The sequence below is a fragment of the Aythya ferina genome (assembly GCF_964211825.1).
Source record: "Aythya ferina genome assembly, chromosome: 3".
In the NCBI taxonomy this organism is placed as follows: Eukaryota; Metazoa; Chordata; class Aves; order Anseriformes; family Anatidae; genus Aythya; species Aythya ferina.
The window spans coordinates 103,253,061-103,268,379 of NC_140298.1; the positions used below are offsets into that span (position 1 = coordinate 103,253,061).

The following is a 15,319-nucleotide window of genomic DNA, read 5'->3' on the forward strand; positions in this document are numbered from 1 at the left end:
CTCCATTTCCAGGCCCTAAGGTCCAGGTGTGGACATAGTGAGGCACAGCAAGCACCTCTGGAGTGTATTTCCAGAGGGTCATGCAGAGCAGGCTTGCACACTGAACTGCACACACACATAAAAGCCACATTTCTGGAATTAGGCCAACTCACTTCTACCTGTCAGGCAGCACTTCTGCCTTTGCAACTGTGGTGTCAAATATGTCCATTTCAGATGTACAATGAAACACAGGATGAAGGTATAGCTATAATTTTATTATCACTCATTCGGAAGCATGTTGTTTGGTGAGTGTGACACTTACTCCAGCAGGCAAATACTGTTTCTAAAATCTTTTTCTAAATATGTATTATCTACATAGCACTGAGCATTTTACGGATGACTAAGAATCAAAATACTTCCCATAAAAGGTTTTCAATATAAACAGAAAACGCAAACTCATGATAGGTAAAATGATGTAAGTAAAGCAGTAAGCAAAATAATAATAATAATAAATGTAGCACACAGCTCTTCAGGTCTGGCACTTTTTAGGGAAGGGTTAAACTCAAGATTTCCTGAAGAAAAAAATCCAACCTATTAAAGCCATGATAGGAAAGCCTTTTGGAATATGCTGTTTTTCTCAGTTATGTTCTTTTGGGGTCTATTTTCATTTACTTTTTGCAGAGCTTTCAGCCTGTGACTGAACTGAAAACAGCCAATCTCTCTTTCTGGTTCATGTATATTAGCTCAGTGCTGTTAGGTTTGTTTCTCCAAAACAGCAGGGAGCTGGGATTTTTTAAAGGTTTCCACAGAAATTAAGAGGAGAGGGATATAATACCTTCAACTCAAATTTATTTCTTTTAATTCATTTTATATGCACTTGGGGCCTAAATAACTCAGGAGTAATTACTGAAAAGTAGCCTATTGTGTGACTTGCACCCCTTTGTGAACAACTATTGCCTTAACTCCAGATGCACAGTATTTCGTAACATGACTACACTCCATATTCCCTTTGTGGAGCCTACAGACAAGCAGTGGATCCATTTTTCACTTGCATGACAGAATAGCTAACCATATGTGTACAGTTGTATGTGCATACAAAGGCCAGCAATCAATTACTACTACTAGAAGTTCATACAAATCAGGAGACAGATGTAATGCCTCCAAATTTTCTCCCTACGTATTAATGCCCCCTAAACCAAACCCTGTAAAAGATTAAAGTTACTCCTGACAACACAACATGGTCCTTAATATTTGACTAATAAGCCCCAACCTCTGAAAATATGGTCTCAAGTAACAATAACAATGACAAGCAAGAAATTTTAAGCATTCATTCAAGTTGGTGTCTCTGTCCAAATTATAACCAGTCATAGTATAGCTTGAAAACTTTAATATACAAGTTCATCTGAACCATTTACTTTGTACAGAGCAAGCAAGACAACTCACACACACAAAAAGAATCCATCAGCTGTACAACATATAGTCATATCATTATTTCAGGTCTCCGGGGCCTGTGTGAAATACAAATGAATGTGTAAGGTGTTATCAGTATGAAAGGAGAAAAATGAAGAAAATCTGGAGCTAGCTAGCCACATTTCACTGGGCTAGATAACTACATCTTTCCTCTCCTCATTTTTCCTCTCTATTACAAGCATCTGGGAAAAAATGAATAAGGTGTGTGGGGAGAGGACTCATGTCTGAAACTTTTTTTTTTTTTTCTTCAGTAAGCTGGAAATCTCAGGATCTAAAATGGCTGAGAGATTTTTTCTCCCTCACTCCAAAGAAAAAGGTTAGATTTGGGGTTTTCTTTTCCTCCTTAACCCAAAGATTTTTATTTTTTCATACAAAGACTGCCACTTCTTTTGCTTAGACATTTTCTTTGAACAGAAAACATTACTTGTTATGACATTAGATTATAGAGAAAAGCATTAAACTGGTAAGTATTCTTGGGATGTTTTAAGTTTAGATTTTCCATGTACTCATTAAGAAAATGTAATTTTGAATCTACACAACATTATGTAACGTAAATGGACATACATTTGGCCGAACACGCATATATAGAATCATAGAATCATTAAGGTTTGAAAAGACCTTCAAAATCATCCCCCTACCACCAATATCACCCACTAAGCCATGTCCCTAAGCACCATGTTCAATCTTTGGACACCCCAGGGGTGGTGTCCAATGCCAATGTACTGTAATGTAGATTTGGAATTAAATTTTCTTTATGGGTGCATTCAAATACACACAAAAAACATTAGTATTACAAAACCTACCACTCAAAAAATAGCAAACCACTGAATTAATATTGTCTTTTAAGCCTTAATTCACCCTTTGTGAATATACATCATGAGGATGTATATACAATATACAGGATGAATCATGGCATATCTATATCACCTCCCATTGTTGTACAAGACCTTGACTCATTCTTTACGTTCTCTTTGCCTTCTTCACTCAATATGTGAAGATAATGTAGTATAAATTCTTTATGGGCTTTATGTCCAGCCTGTCACCACATCAACTGAATTATTCCCAAACTTCAATGCATATATCTTTGCCTGATACCTCTAGGACATTATCAACTATTTTTTTATTTTTATTTTTTTAAATATGTTAGGAATAAATTAGAAAATAAAGTTAAAATTTTCAGTTTAGAAGAGTTTGCCAACTGAAGATCCTAGTTTGAGACACCTAGAATCAAATGTCTCAGAATAATTGATGTTTTTAAGATCTTCATGTATCTTAAAACACTGCAACAATTGTCATTAGTTGTATGTTAACAGTCGGCATTCCTGTAAGTCTGTAACAGCATCCTATGTTAAGCTCCCTGTAAGAAAGGAAGGCGCAGTTTGTGGTCAAGAGTAAGATATAATTAATGTTTGCCTAGTCACAAAAGAACTCTGTCAAGAACTGTAATCACAGAGAAAAATTGTACCAGAAACAGAACACTGTTCTTCCCTTTCCTTCAGCTCTCCAACTCAATCTCTGTGCATAGTTATAAAGACAAGGTCCTTATGCTTTTTACCCAAGCAGAATGCTCTTTACCCAAACACCATTCATGCAAGTGCACTTTCTGTCCGATGCACTGAATAAAAGTGACTCTGAAGCAAAAATCAAATATATATATATATATATATATTTTACACGCTTGTTTAAATAAAAAGCAGAGGTGAGAGTATTTTTAAAATAAAACATACAAGTAGTCTGTAATTAAAAATGATCTGTCATGTCATATCAATTATGGAAAAAAAATCCACTGGGAAAGAGTCATGTTTTAACTCTAAGCATATTGTCTATGTATTTTAGTATTTTTATATTGTCTATTTATTGTCCTGTGTATTTTAGCACTCTAGAATCAAGTTTATCTTTGCAACTTTGTAAGAAACAGCCATTTAATTTCTAGCAAGCACTGTTACAGACTGTTATAGTTAATGTATGCAAAGAGACAGAATTAAAACTAGGTAGATAACCTTAAAAATGGTATTTTCATCCTTTTCAGTCCTTCTCTTTGAGATGCTAAAGTTCTTCCTCTCTCCCCCGTCCCACAGATAAAACTGCAACCAATAACACTATGGTAAGTATATGTACTGTTTGCCAATGTGTTCTTTGGCAAGTCCACAGCAACATTTCTTTTTCTTCATTTGATCCAAACAGGTAACCCAACACAAAGGTAAGTAATTTCCTCCATATAAATATTATACACATTTTGCAAGAGCAAGATTTTCAGAGCAAAGGAGTATATAGTTTTAGCAAGTCACATTTTCAGAGGAAAATATCCTGTCTCTCTGTCCATCTATTCAACCCTCCATTCTTGCAGTCTTCTACCTTTGGTTCCTTCAGTGGTGCACACCACTGACAGCATTGGAGCTCCATTTCTCCTCCCAGCTACTCTTCTGGGGAAATGAAAGGTAGCTGCATAAGCCTGCCATTTCCTGTGTTCCCAGGTCCTGTTCCCAGGTGCTGAATTTAATATCCATTTAGAGATAAGGCATATATCCCTTGCTTATGAGTATGTTCCAAATCCCCTTGGAGTGCACATCTGCATTACATGTTTGAGTTTGAGAAGAAAGGCTACTAGTCTCTCCCTGTGATGCTGATATTTCCCTTTTCTGAACAGTAGTACCTTTAGGGCTTTGTAGCTCAGCTTCCTAGTAACTAAAAAAAAAAAAAAAAAACGGAATGTTCAGAAAAAGTAAGGGCTGAAGGGCTGAATGGAATATAGGTACTGTACATCTCTTTTTCCAGAATTCTTTGTCTAACACCAAAGCCTGTTTGGCAGCAAACAACTTTGTCTGAAACTTCAGAAGAACAGAGCAACATAAAGCAAATGCCACTTTTAATCCTATAAGTCTCTCTAACAAATCATCGCATTTTGTGTATTTCTTCTCAAGACTGAACATTTGCTCAAACACAGAAAAGTAACTTGGCACGCTATGTAGAACAGCACCACCTACTGAATTTCTGCAAGAACCATGTGCTACTCAAGCACAGGTATTAAAATATTAAAATTACATGAGACAGAAGCACTTCAAAATATTTAAACAGTGATGCTAATATATATTCAAATATAGTACAACTTAAATTATTTGTAAATTGTTTCAAAAATATTCTTAGAATAATGTGTTCTTTCAGTGATTCATGAACAATATCACAGGACATGAAGAATTGTTTGTAACAGAACTGAAAACATCGGAAACAATTTTTTGCATTCCTGAGACATTTGTAAATGCTTAGCCATTTTAAGAGAAGGCGATTTTTTGAAAATGTACCATTTTTGTTCAAAATAATCCCTCGGACCAAAAAGATTGATTTCATTGAAAAATTTATATAGTTTAAGGAAATCTGGCCTGCTTCTGATCAAAGAAGTATTTGCAATTATGTGTGTTCTGTGAATGTAACAAATACTAAGACTGTACATAAAACAAAGTTCCCAGGTTGCCAAATATTGTCAGAAGTACAGAAACAAACAAACAAAAAACAATAACAACAACAAAAGCAATGCTCTTTGTCACAACCCCAAATATTGAGATATCTTAGCTATTCCTTGAGGTTGTTTTTTTGTTGTTGTTTTTTCCTATATGTGGAATGCTATCAGTAAGCATATTACTAAGCAACTTCTACTCAATACAGGACTAATTCTGAGTATATCCTTATTAGTAATTCAGATGCTCCAAAACTTGTTCATGTATAAGGTATGTACAATTTAAATGTAAATATATATATATATATATATCCTCAAGGAACTTGAAGATTAGAGAGGATCTAAGTTCTTGTCCTCCCCTGCTAAATTCAATGAAAAACATTCATTAATTGAACAATATCCCAAAAATGCACATAAGTGTACGTGTGTGTATACATATACATATATATTATTTTTTTTCCGTATGCATAAGTATATAAGTGCAGATTGACTTTAGAGAAAGCAGGTCCTTTTAAAAGGATATGATGATAGTTACACAATGGCCTTCTTTGTTTCTCCAGAGTTACGAATATGTAAACTTCCTAAAAAGCACAAAATAAAAAATTAATGTTATCCTATAAAAAATAGAAAAGAAAAAGAAAAAAAAAAAAAAAAAAACCATAAATGCCTAAACCCTGATTCTCCTTAACAGCAAGGAGTATCATCCTAAGCCTCATCAAAGATAAATCAATCTGCAACAGTGGCAGGCAGCTACTTAAGGCCAGCGGATGGGGCCAGAGCCATGATAAGTGCAAGACTGTAGCTGTCACATTGCCAGTCACTGCATTTCCACGCTCAGGACTGCACCATTTCTTGTAAGACTGCCACCAGTTTGACTCTTCATCTCTTTATCACCATTTGGCATCTTCTTGCACATAGTTCTCAATTATTCCTCCTGCACTTCTGCATTATTTTAAGAGCTTTGTTTTGATTTTAAGTTTGAATCCAAAGATTCATTGGAAATTCCCTATGACAAGAGCCAGAACATGAGCAGGATGAATGGCTGTCTGAAGTGTATGTGATGATGTCTCCACCCTGACTGGATACCTTCTCTTTAATAAGACATAAGACATAGTTAAAGTGTGCCATCAAGCCAGGATAAAGCTACCTGAGCTAATATTGCTCTAATCTGAAATTTCCTTCCGTGCAGCATAGTTCTGTGCTTCATCTGAAAGAAGAAAAACAGGATCAATGCCACACAAATTGGTTTACCAGCTAATCCCAAACCAACACAGCACTGACTTTGCTCTGGGAAGCTACCTTGGACTCCACTGTTTCAGCTGTACCTGCACTATGGTCTGGCTGGGGGTGAGAGCATATATTTCTATACAAACAAATTGTCTCCACTCAGATGTCATTCAGGAGCTTTCTTTCCTTTCAAAAAGAAAAATTGTCATTACTACTGCAATCCGTTCCCTTTCTGTGACACCTACAGAAGCAGGTTTGGCTGGCCAGCAGCTGGCTGTTGCTGCAAGAGGTCAGCGTTGCTCTTCACCTCACAGCTGAGCACGACCAGGACAGGACATGGTCATTTCCTCTGTGACCACAGAACTCAGCGCTTGGACTCTGGAGTCAAAGCATGAACTTCACCGAGAGATGTGTAGGTTTCTGCTCCGTGCAGACACACAGCTTTTTGGTTGTTCTTTTTCATGTAACTACAGGCTCTACCAACTGCAATTTGATACTAGAGTACAGGGAAATTGTAAAAGTGGAGATGCATTTTTCTACTACTTTCCTGTGGCGTATCTCTCACTCACATTCTGTTGTCATCTACATTTTCTACGCTCTGTTTTCACAACTCATTTGCACCTTCCCACATGAAGGATATCTCCGGCAGGGGACATTTATATTGTAAGTAACCTAAACATTTCAGTTTGTGCTTACTGAAACTGGCAGTAGTCTTTGAGCAATGGAGAAATGCAGGCCCCTGCACGGTCTTGAAAACACAATGTATTGTACACAGTCCTATAAGCTCTTAAACTCCCCATAGACACAATCCTACTCTCTACTTTTCCAGTTACCCATAAAACTTAACCTTCTATTCTCTTCCTCAGAAAAGGCTTGAAATGTAAATTAAGGGCTAGAAAAGAGCTGAGGTCTGTCTGCACGATTCAGTGGTAGCTTCAAGGAAGAGATGTCCTATTTTAAGATAGGAGAGAAGCAAAAATGTTGCTTACTCTTGCCACCTGTTTTGATCAGGGAAGCAGCTTTGATTCTATTGTGGCACTGCTTTGCATGTTTCCCTTTGAATAGAAAAAATAAATAAATAAATAAAAATAAAAAATAAAAATAAAATAAAATAAAATAAAATAAAATAAAATAAAATAAAATAAAATAAAATAAAATAAAATAATAAACAAAAAAGCAAGTAGGAAAAGACCTAAAAGAGATTTGGGTTCAGCAGTGAGAACGGTGGCTGGGGAAATCCAGTAACTTACAATGGATGTTTAACCAAAAGGATTCTACTTAAGAAAAAGAGAAGTTGCTTACTCTGCTTGGGCACTTCCTTGAGGACCCCAAACAAACCATGGCAGATGAAATGTACTCATGTGGGAGACTCAATAGATGGCACTCCTCCCCCTGAGCCAACAAAAGGGCTCAGCTTTGGATCAGAAGTTCATCTTCCAAGGGGAACAGGGTGAAATCTCTTCTATAAGATACAGAACTCAATATATAAGTACAAATACAAATGTTTGACAGTAAACATCTATAAAACTTAAACAGTCTTGGGCCCAGCTTGCTCAGAGACTACCTCTTTCTGTATGTCCTACTGCAACTGATTGTTCCCGATTCCAGACATGGCAGTTGGGGTAACACATGCTATGGGGTCATGGCATAGACCAGAGGAGCAGATGTCAGGACATTGCAATATGAAATTGCGTTGGAGTATGAGAGGAGTCTGTCCAATCTTCCTGCGTTCATGGGATGGGACAAATGCTGTTCTTTAGTTGCCCTGCTTGGACATTTTCTGTTTGAAAATATAAAATCATCCACTTGGTCTACCTAGGACACGATTGCAATTTTTGGATAGATAATTCCTATATCTGTAAAGAATTGGTAAATTCTTCTATGATCTTTAAAATATAAGTAGTTACTTATTAGAGTATACAGAGAGCATAATACATTAAAAGCTAGCTAAATCAGTCCCAATGTCAATAGCATTAACTTACACTGCAGTTCCTTCATCATGGATTTTTCATATATTTTATTCTACTGAACAACATTTTCTTAATACTTGCCGAAGCACTTACCAATCTAAAACCACATACTTCTATGCTATCTTCCAAATTAAGTTTAGAAGTAAATTGCGAAGTGAAATGACAACTAATCAGAAGAGAGAAAAGTAAGACAATCTAGAAAATAAAGAAATGTTGGAACAGATATTAGAATTTTCCATTGCAAATTATCACTACTAACCGGCTGTCTGGGAAACACTCCAACCTGATGTTGGGTTCTCTTTGATAACGTGGTGTTTCTAAGCAACATTTCTAGTCAGCCCATGTGTATGAGTGGTCAGCCACCGCTCCGCAACTTCAAAACATGAATTTCTTTTGTTAGATGCAGATCCAATTTGCTATTTGTTTGTTTTTTTGTTTGTTTGTTTGTTTGTTTTTTATATAAAAAATGCAGCAGGCATTTTAAGATACAGTTAAAAAAAAAAAGAAAAAAAAAAAAAGCAGTGCTAAATATTGTAACACATTTCAACATATATAGCTGTGTGACTAATTTACTTAATACTACATTAATGAACCCCTTTTTTTTTGTTCTTAAGCTAAGCAGATGGGTATTCAGGTAGCATGTGTTAAAGTTGTCAAGAATTTATGTTCTAATTCCATTCACATAAGCAGCCAAAGGCATTTCTTACATAAGAATGACAATTAGCTGGTCTCTTCACTCGATATGTTTCTACTATAATCCCAGATGAAAAATTTTTCAGGATTTGGATCTGCTGTGCTAGAATTTCTAAAGTTCATTGCTTTCAAACCTTGTATGTGAAAAAGATGTGAATTCCAGTCCCTCAGAGTTCATTGGCTGCCCATCCACCTTGGATCTATGCTTTGCACAAATTCAAGTTCAAGGTGTATATAATGATTACATAACTCATAATTGAATCGGGAAGTTGTTCTGATCTCACACAAAAATAATTTTAGTTTGATATGTATAGATTCATATCCTTGATAAATAAGGAACAAGAATGACCCGGTAAAGTGAGAGGTACCAGTTGTACAACAGAAAGGATCTCTCACATTGGTAGCACTGGACCCATTCTTGGCTGATGGACATTGAGCTAGACAAAGTCCTGTGGACTGGTGGCAGAGATGTGGATATGGTGGAGCCAAAGGAGATCAATGTTTTCAGTGAAGTCAGGCACCATTTTCCAAGATTGTGCTCGGATCTCAATGAGACTGACTTCAGATCACTGGCAAGGACAGTTGCATTCCGTGCTTAGGCAGAAAATATTTTAGATTTCTATAAAATCATCCTATCAAAATGAATATATTTCATCAACTCAAATCTGGAATATATGCATCCTACTAGTGCTAATTATAACAAGACATATGGTTAAACAGCACTTCAGATTGAGACAGTTTGGGGAATTTCTCTACCTATGATTTCTTCTTGACACTGGAATCTTTCTCATGGACATCTGTCAGTATGCAAGTTCCAGCAGGAATGTGGCACACTCAGTTCCTTCTTCCAATCCTTTGCTTCCATATTGACATAAAACCCACAGTAGGTGACAGAAAAGTTGCTTGCACCTGGCTCTTGGATAAAAATAGCGAGCCATTAAATTTTGATGATCCTCCATTTAAATGGAGCGCATTTGGATAAAAGATGGCAACTATCCAGAGCAAACGGTTATTTCAAGTGTGATTCCCAGGAAAGATAATCATTGAACTACAGATTAGTTACAGAGAAATAGATCATCTGATAAACCTTATCTAACAATCACCTGAGGTATAGGGAAAGGGCTTATAGAAGTTGTTTCCTCTGAGATCACATCAGAAGAAAGAAAGAGGGAACAGACAGCTAGCTGCAGGACTGAGAAAAACTCAGTGATTCAGACCTGAAACTAGAGAAGTCTCATGGACAACCCAGAAAATTTTGACCCAAGAAAAGAAATAAACCAAGCTAATGAGGAAACTGAAGCAAAAGGCTGAATGTGGAAACGTTTTGCACACAGATGTGTACTTCTAATGCTAGCTGAAGTAAGACATGACTGCTTTTCAACCCATCTGTTCATCTCAGCTATCCCATGCCTTTGAGAGGGAAAATTGCAAGTGCATGTTGATCACAATGTGGAGTTTTGGGAAAGGATGCACATGGAGAAGTAGGGGAGGAAATGATGGGCTATAGCAGTCTTGCTTCCCTGAAGCAATAATAGATAATATCCATATCAAAAACTGCCAGAAAAGGAGACTAAATCTAACTGAGACATATGAAAGCTAAAAACACTTAGATACCTTGTAACATTACCCAAACACAGCATCTTGGAGCGTACAAAGAGAACAGTTTTATCAAGGCTGTGACACAAACAGTCCTGGAAAAATTAATTCATCTAGCCTGCAGCTATGTGTTCCTTTCTTAGCATATTGGCTCCTCTTGTTATAGACATGAGAGTAACTCTGTCATGTGCTCTCCCTTTTATGATAGGCAATCTTCATGCAGGCCTGAATTTTGGCTGATTGTGTGGATCATGCCAATGCACAATATGTGCAGGGGCCTTTCTGACCTTCTCTAAAGCATCCAGAAGGGACTCAGGTGTTATATGGACTACATGACTACAGTGGGAAAAGTAACTAGGGCATCTCATGCCATTACATGGCCAAAGAAAAACATGACCAGATGAATTGGGAGTGCAGGTACCATCACTCCCTTAGTCTGGTTGTGGGTACTGGGGACACCTTGCACTGCAGTACTAGCAGAATAGGGTTGTATGGCTTTCTCCACCAGAGCTGCCTAAGGTGTTTTGCCTGCAACCTATCTGAGCAGGCAGATGGTCTTCAGCCCTTCTCCACTGTTACTACGGATGTGAACACGACCACTTTTAGCCCCCTACCTGCTGCTGTCAACCCAAAAGTACAGAGCTGAGGAGACCTGAGATTCTACTGTGGTAACTGCAACTGTCTAACTGAGTCATCAATGTTAAGAGCACAGTATGCTGGGATTCCCTGTATCTTTATAGAAAACAGTTACCTCTGGAGGCTTGCTGAAACCTCTGAAGATCAACATCATGCAGACAACATGTCTATCTTTCAGCATTCAGTATAAGCAGAACCTAGGTGACATAACTCATATCACAGAATCACAGAATCACAGAATATCTAGGTTGGAAGAGACCTCAAGATCATCGAGTCCAACCTCTGACCTAACACTAACAGTCCCCACTAAACCATATCCCTAAGCTCTACATCTAAACGTCTTTTGAAGACTTCCAGGGATGGTGACTCCACCACTTCCCTGGGCAGCCTGTTCCAATGCCTCACAACCCTTTCAGTGAAGAAGTTCTTCCTAACATCTAACCTAAAACTCCCCTGGCGCAACTTAAGCCCATTCCCCCTCGTCCTGTCACCAGGCACGTGGGAGAACAGACCAACCCCCACCTCGCTACAGCCTCCCTTGAGGAGAGCGATAAGGTCGCCCCTGAGCCTCCTCTTCTCCAGGCTGAACAAGCCCAGCTCCCTCAGCCACTCCTCGTAGGACTTGTTCTCCAGGCCCCTCACCAGCTTCATCGCCCTTCTCTGCACACGCTCAAGCACCTCGATGTCCTTCTTGTAGCGAGGGGCCCAAAACTGAACACAGTACTCGAGGTGCGGCCTCACCAGAGCCGAGTACAGGGGGACGATCACCTCCCTAGCCCTGCTGGTCACACTGTTCCTGATACAAGCCAGGATGCCGTTGGCCTTCTTGGCCACCTGAGCACACTGCTGGCTCATATTCAGCCGACTATCCACCATCACTCCCAGGTCCTTCTCTGCCTGGCAGCTCTCCAACCATTCCTCTCCCAGCCTATAGCTCTGCTTGGGGTTATTGCGCCCCAGGTGCAGGACCCGGCACTTGGCCTTGTTAAACTTCATGCAGTTGACCTCAGCCCATCGGTGCAGCCTATCCAGATCCTCCTGCAGAGCTTTCCTACCCTCAAGCACATGCGCATAGCTTGGTGTCATCTGCAAACTTACTGAGGGTGCACTCAATGCCCTCGTCCAGATCATCGATGAAGATATTAAAGAGGACCGGTCCCAGCACCGAGCCCTGGGAGACGCCACTAGTGACTGGCCTCCAACTGGACTTGGCTCCATTCACCACGACTCTTTAGGCCCGGCTATCCAGCCAGTTTCTAACCCAACGAAGCGTGCGCCAGTCCAAGCCTAGGGCAGCCAGTTTCTTGAGGAGAATGCTGTGGGAGACGGTGTCAAAAGCCTTGCTGAAGTCAAGGTAGACCACATCCACAGCCTTTCCCTCATCCACCCAGAGCGTCACTTTGTCATAGAAGGATATCAGGTTCGTCAAGCAGGACCTGCCTTTCATAAACCCATGCTGACTGGGCCTGATCGCCTGCTTGCCCTGCAAGTGCTGCGTGATGACTCTCAGGAGGATCTGCTCTATTAGTCTTCCTCGCACTGAGGTCAAACTGACAGGCCTCTAGTTTCCCGGGTCAGTCCTCCGGCCCTTCTTGTAGATGGGCGTCACATTTGCTAGCCGCCAGTCAACTGGGACCTCCCCCGATAGCCAGGACTGCTGATAAATGATGGATAGTGGCTTGGCCAGCTCCTCTGCCAGTTCTCTCAGTACCCTTGGGTGGATCCCATCCGGCCCCATCGACTTGTGCACATCTACATGCCGTAGCAGGTCACCAACCAGTTCTTCATGGATAGTGAGGGCCACATCCTGCTCCCCATCCCCTTCCACCAGCTCAGGGTACTGAGTATCCAGAGAACAACCGGTATTGCCGCTAAAGACTGAGGCAAAGAAGGCATTGAGCACCTCCGCCTTTTCCTCATCTCTTGTAACTAAGTTTCCCCCCGCATCCAGTAAAGGATGGAGATTCTCCTTAGTCCTCCTTTTTGTGTTGATGTATTTATAGAAACGTTTTTTGTTATCTTTAACGGCAGTAGCCAGATTGAGCTCCAGATGAGCTTTGGCCTTCCTAATTTTGTCCCTGCACAGCCTCGCTACATCCTTAAAGTCCTCCCTAGTGGCCTGCCCACTTTTCCAAAGCTTATAAACCCTACATAACACAGAAGCCTCATTTAAATTCCTGAAATTAAAAAATAAATAAATAAAAATAAATAGTCAGCTTAATTATATCCAGTAGGTAAGCATATAAACATAGCCCCTGGAAATATACGGGAGCTTGAGCAACAGAACCCATGAAATAAATTCATCTGTAGAAAATTTGTCACAAAGAAATGGAGTGCATTCAGTGTGGAGCTGAAGGAAGCATTCCTAGCAAACTACTAATCTGTGTAAATTAATCTTTTATTTTTGTTAAGCTTGTGCTGAATTTCGTGACTTGTGGGAATTGCCCACAAATATGTTTGTCACTAAATTCTGTGAAGAGATCTGTGTGACTGGGAATTCCCATGACTGACCTTGAGAAACACAGCACAAAGGTCAAACCAAAAGGTCCATCTAAGCAGTGTCTTTAAACAGAGGTGAAAGTAGATGCTTAAAGAAAGGATATGAAAATAGTATGATATTTTGTCTGCTATATCACCCCAGCTTCTAGCACTGTGTGGATAAGTGACTTCATAAGCCAGATGTTGTAACTTTGTGGTTAGTACTGCTTGACTGATTTTCCATACATGAATTTAACCGGTCACTACATCTGCAGTTCAGACCATGGGCTCATTTCATTTCCTTCTCTCAAGAGCATTTCCATGCTTTCTACCATGCAGGCCATTACACTTGAAGTAACTTTACCTATTACTTCATCTGATTCTCCCTATCTTAAAGCTCACCGTTGCTCCAGAAAACCTCTGGGAAAGTAGAATAGAAAGACTAATGAATGTCACATCCAAATTGTGTCTATCCTCTACAGCTTGATCCAAAATCCCATTGCTGACTAAACAAAAAACAATGTTGATTTGAGTCAGAATCACACTACTACCAATGTGTTTTTGTTGTGAGAGATGCCAAAAAAGTCTCAGGGTGCTTGAAAGCTCAAAAGTCATAAACTGTGATCAACCATTAGATCCTCTATTACTCAGTTTTGTGTCCTGATTTCATTCAGGTAATAGTGTTTTCCTTGCAAATATAAATGGTTGTGAATTTAACAATGACATTTGAAATTATTGCTACACAATGTGCATAAAAATATTTCTGCGTGTTAACATGCTTGGTGAATATTCACAAAAATCCAGTACATAGAACAGAGTTCAGTATTAGAGTGCCAATAAACACTACAGTCCCTTTTGACAAGCTTCATCATTTTCACCAAAAGTCTCAACACAAAGCCTCTCTCTGTCTGCATCCTTTGCCCCAGCATGTTCTTTAACACATCACCTTAAGTACCAACTCTTTCTGTTGGTCCTCATAGTTGCTTTTAAGTTTTCTTAATTAAGGATTCACTGCAGACCTTCCTGTGATTATCTTCTCTACTCACGTTAGAGTCTCCACCATGATGTTTTCCCACCTCTCTCAGGACCAGGTAAGAGGTAAGCCCTTCAGCAGCTCTTCGTATTCTGCTATAGGAAGTCTAAGTGGAAACCAACATGCTAGCTATTCTATCTTCTGCTTTTCCACTCTTCAAGTAAGAAGCCTACAAGCAAACTGTCTTCTTATTCTCCTTCCCAAAGCCTTTTCCTGCACTTAAGTGTCCTATTCTGCTCTTCGTCTTAGTTCACATTTAGAGGGATTATTCATCCTCTTCCCCATATTCCTATCCTGCTCTTCCATCTTTCAGCTTTTTCTAAAATATCTTCTGAGATCTCCATAGGGTTCCCTCACCAGTTAACTGACTTCTCCAAAGAACCTCTGAAAGCCTGTGACTGCCCCTGCCCCTCTTTTTCCAGTTATTAGATTCAAACCTTCCTAATCAGTTCCAGTTGAGGTTCAAATGCTCAACCACAGGAAATTACACTTTGGTTTATTTGGCATCCCTCTGACAAACACTCCTCTACTTCACAGGATTGTACAGGGTGAGTCCCTCCAGGATCAGAACACTTTCTGAAGTGTTGGTTTGATTACCCAAAATATTTCAGGGTGCAGACCCAAATTTTATCCCTAAAACAGTCCTGTTCTTTTAGAAAACAAGACACACATTTTTTGAATCTTCTACTTCAGTAATCAAGAGATGTGTCCTAAACACCTTGTGAGAGATACTTGAAGCTCTTTATCTGCATAGAGTCAATTAGAGCATGAGCAAGGAGGGCTCAG

The 15,319-nt window shown here is 39.4% G+C and overlaps 1 long non-coding RNA gene across 1 annotated transcript in view; it reads right to left on the bottom strand.

The window, feature by feature from the left end:
- Positions 1–15,319, bottom strand: part of LOC311434917 — a 362,168-nt gene that overhangs the window by 187,382 nt on the left and 159,467 nt on the right. The window lies entirely within an intron of this gene.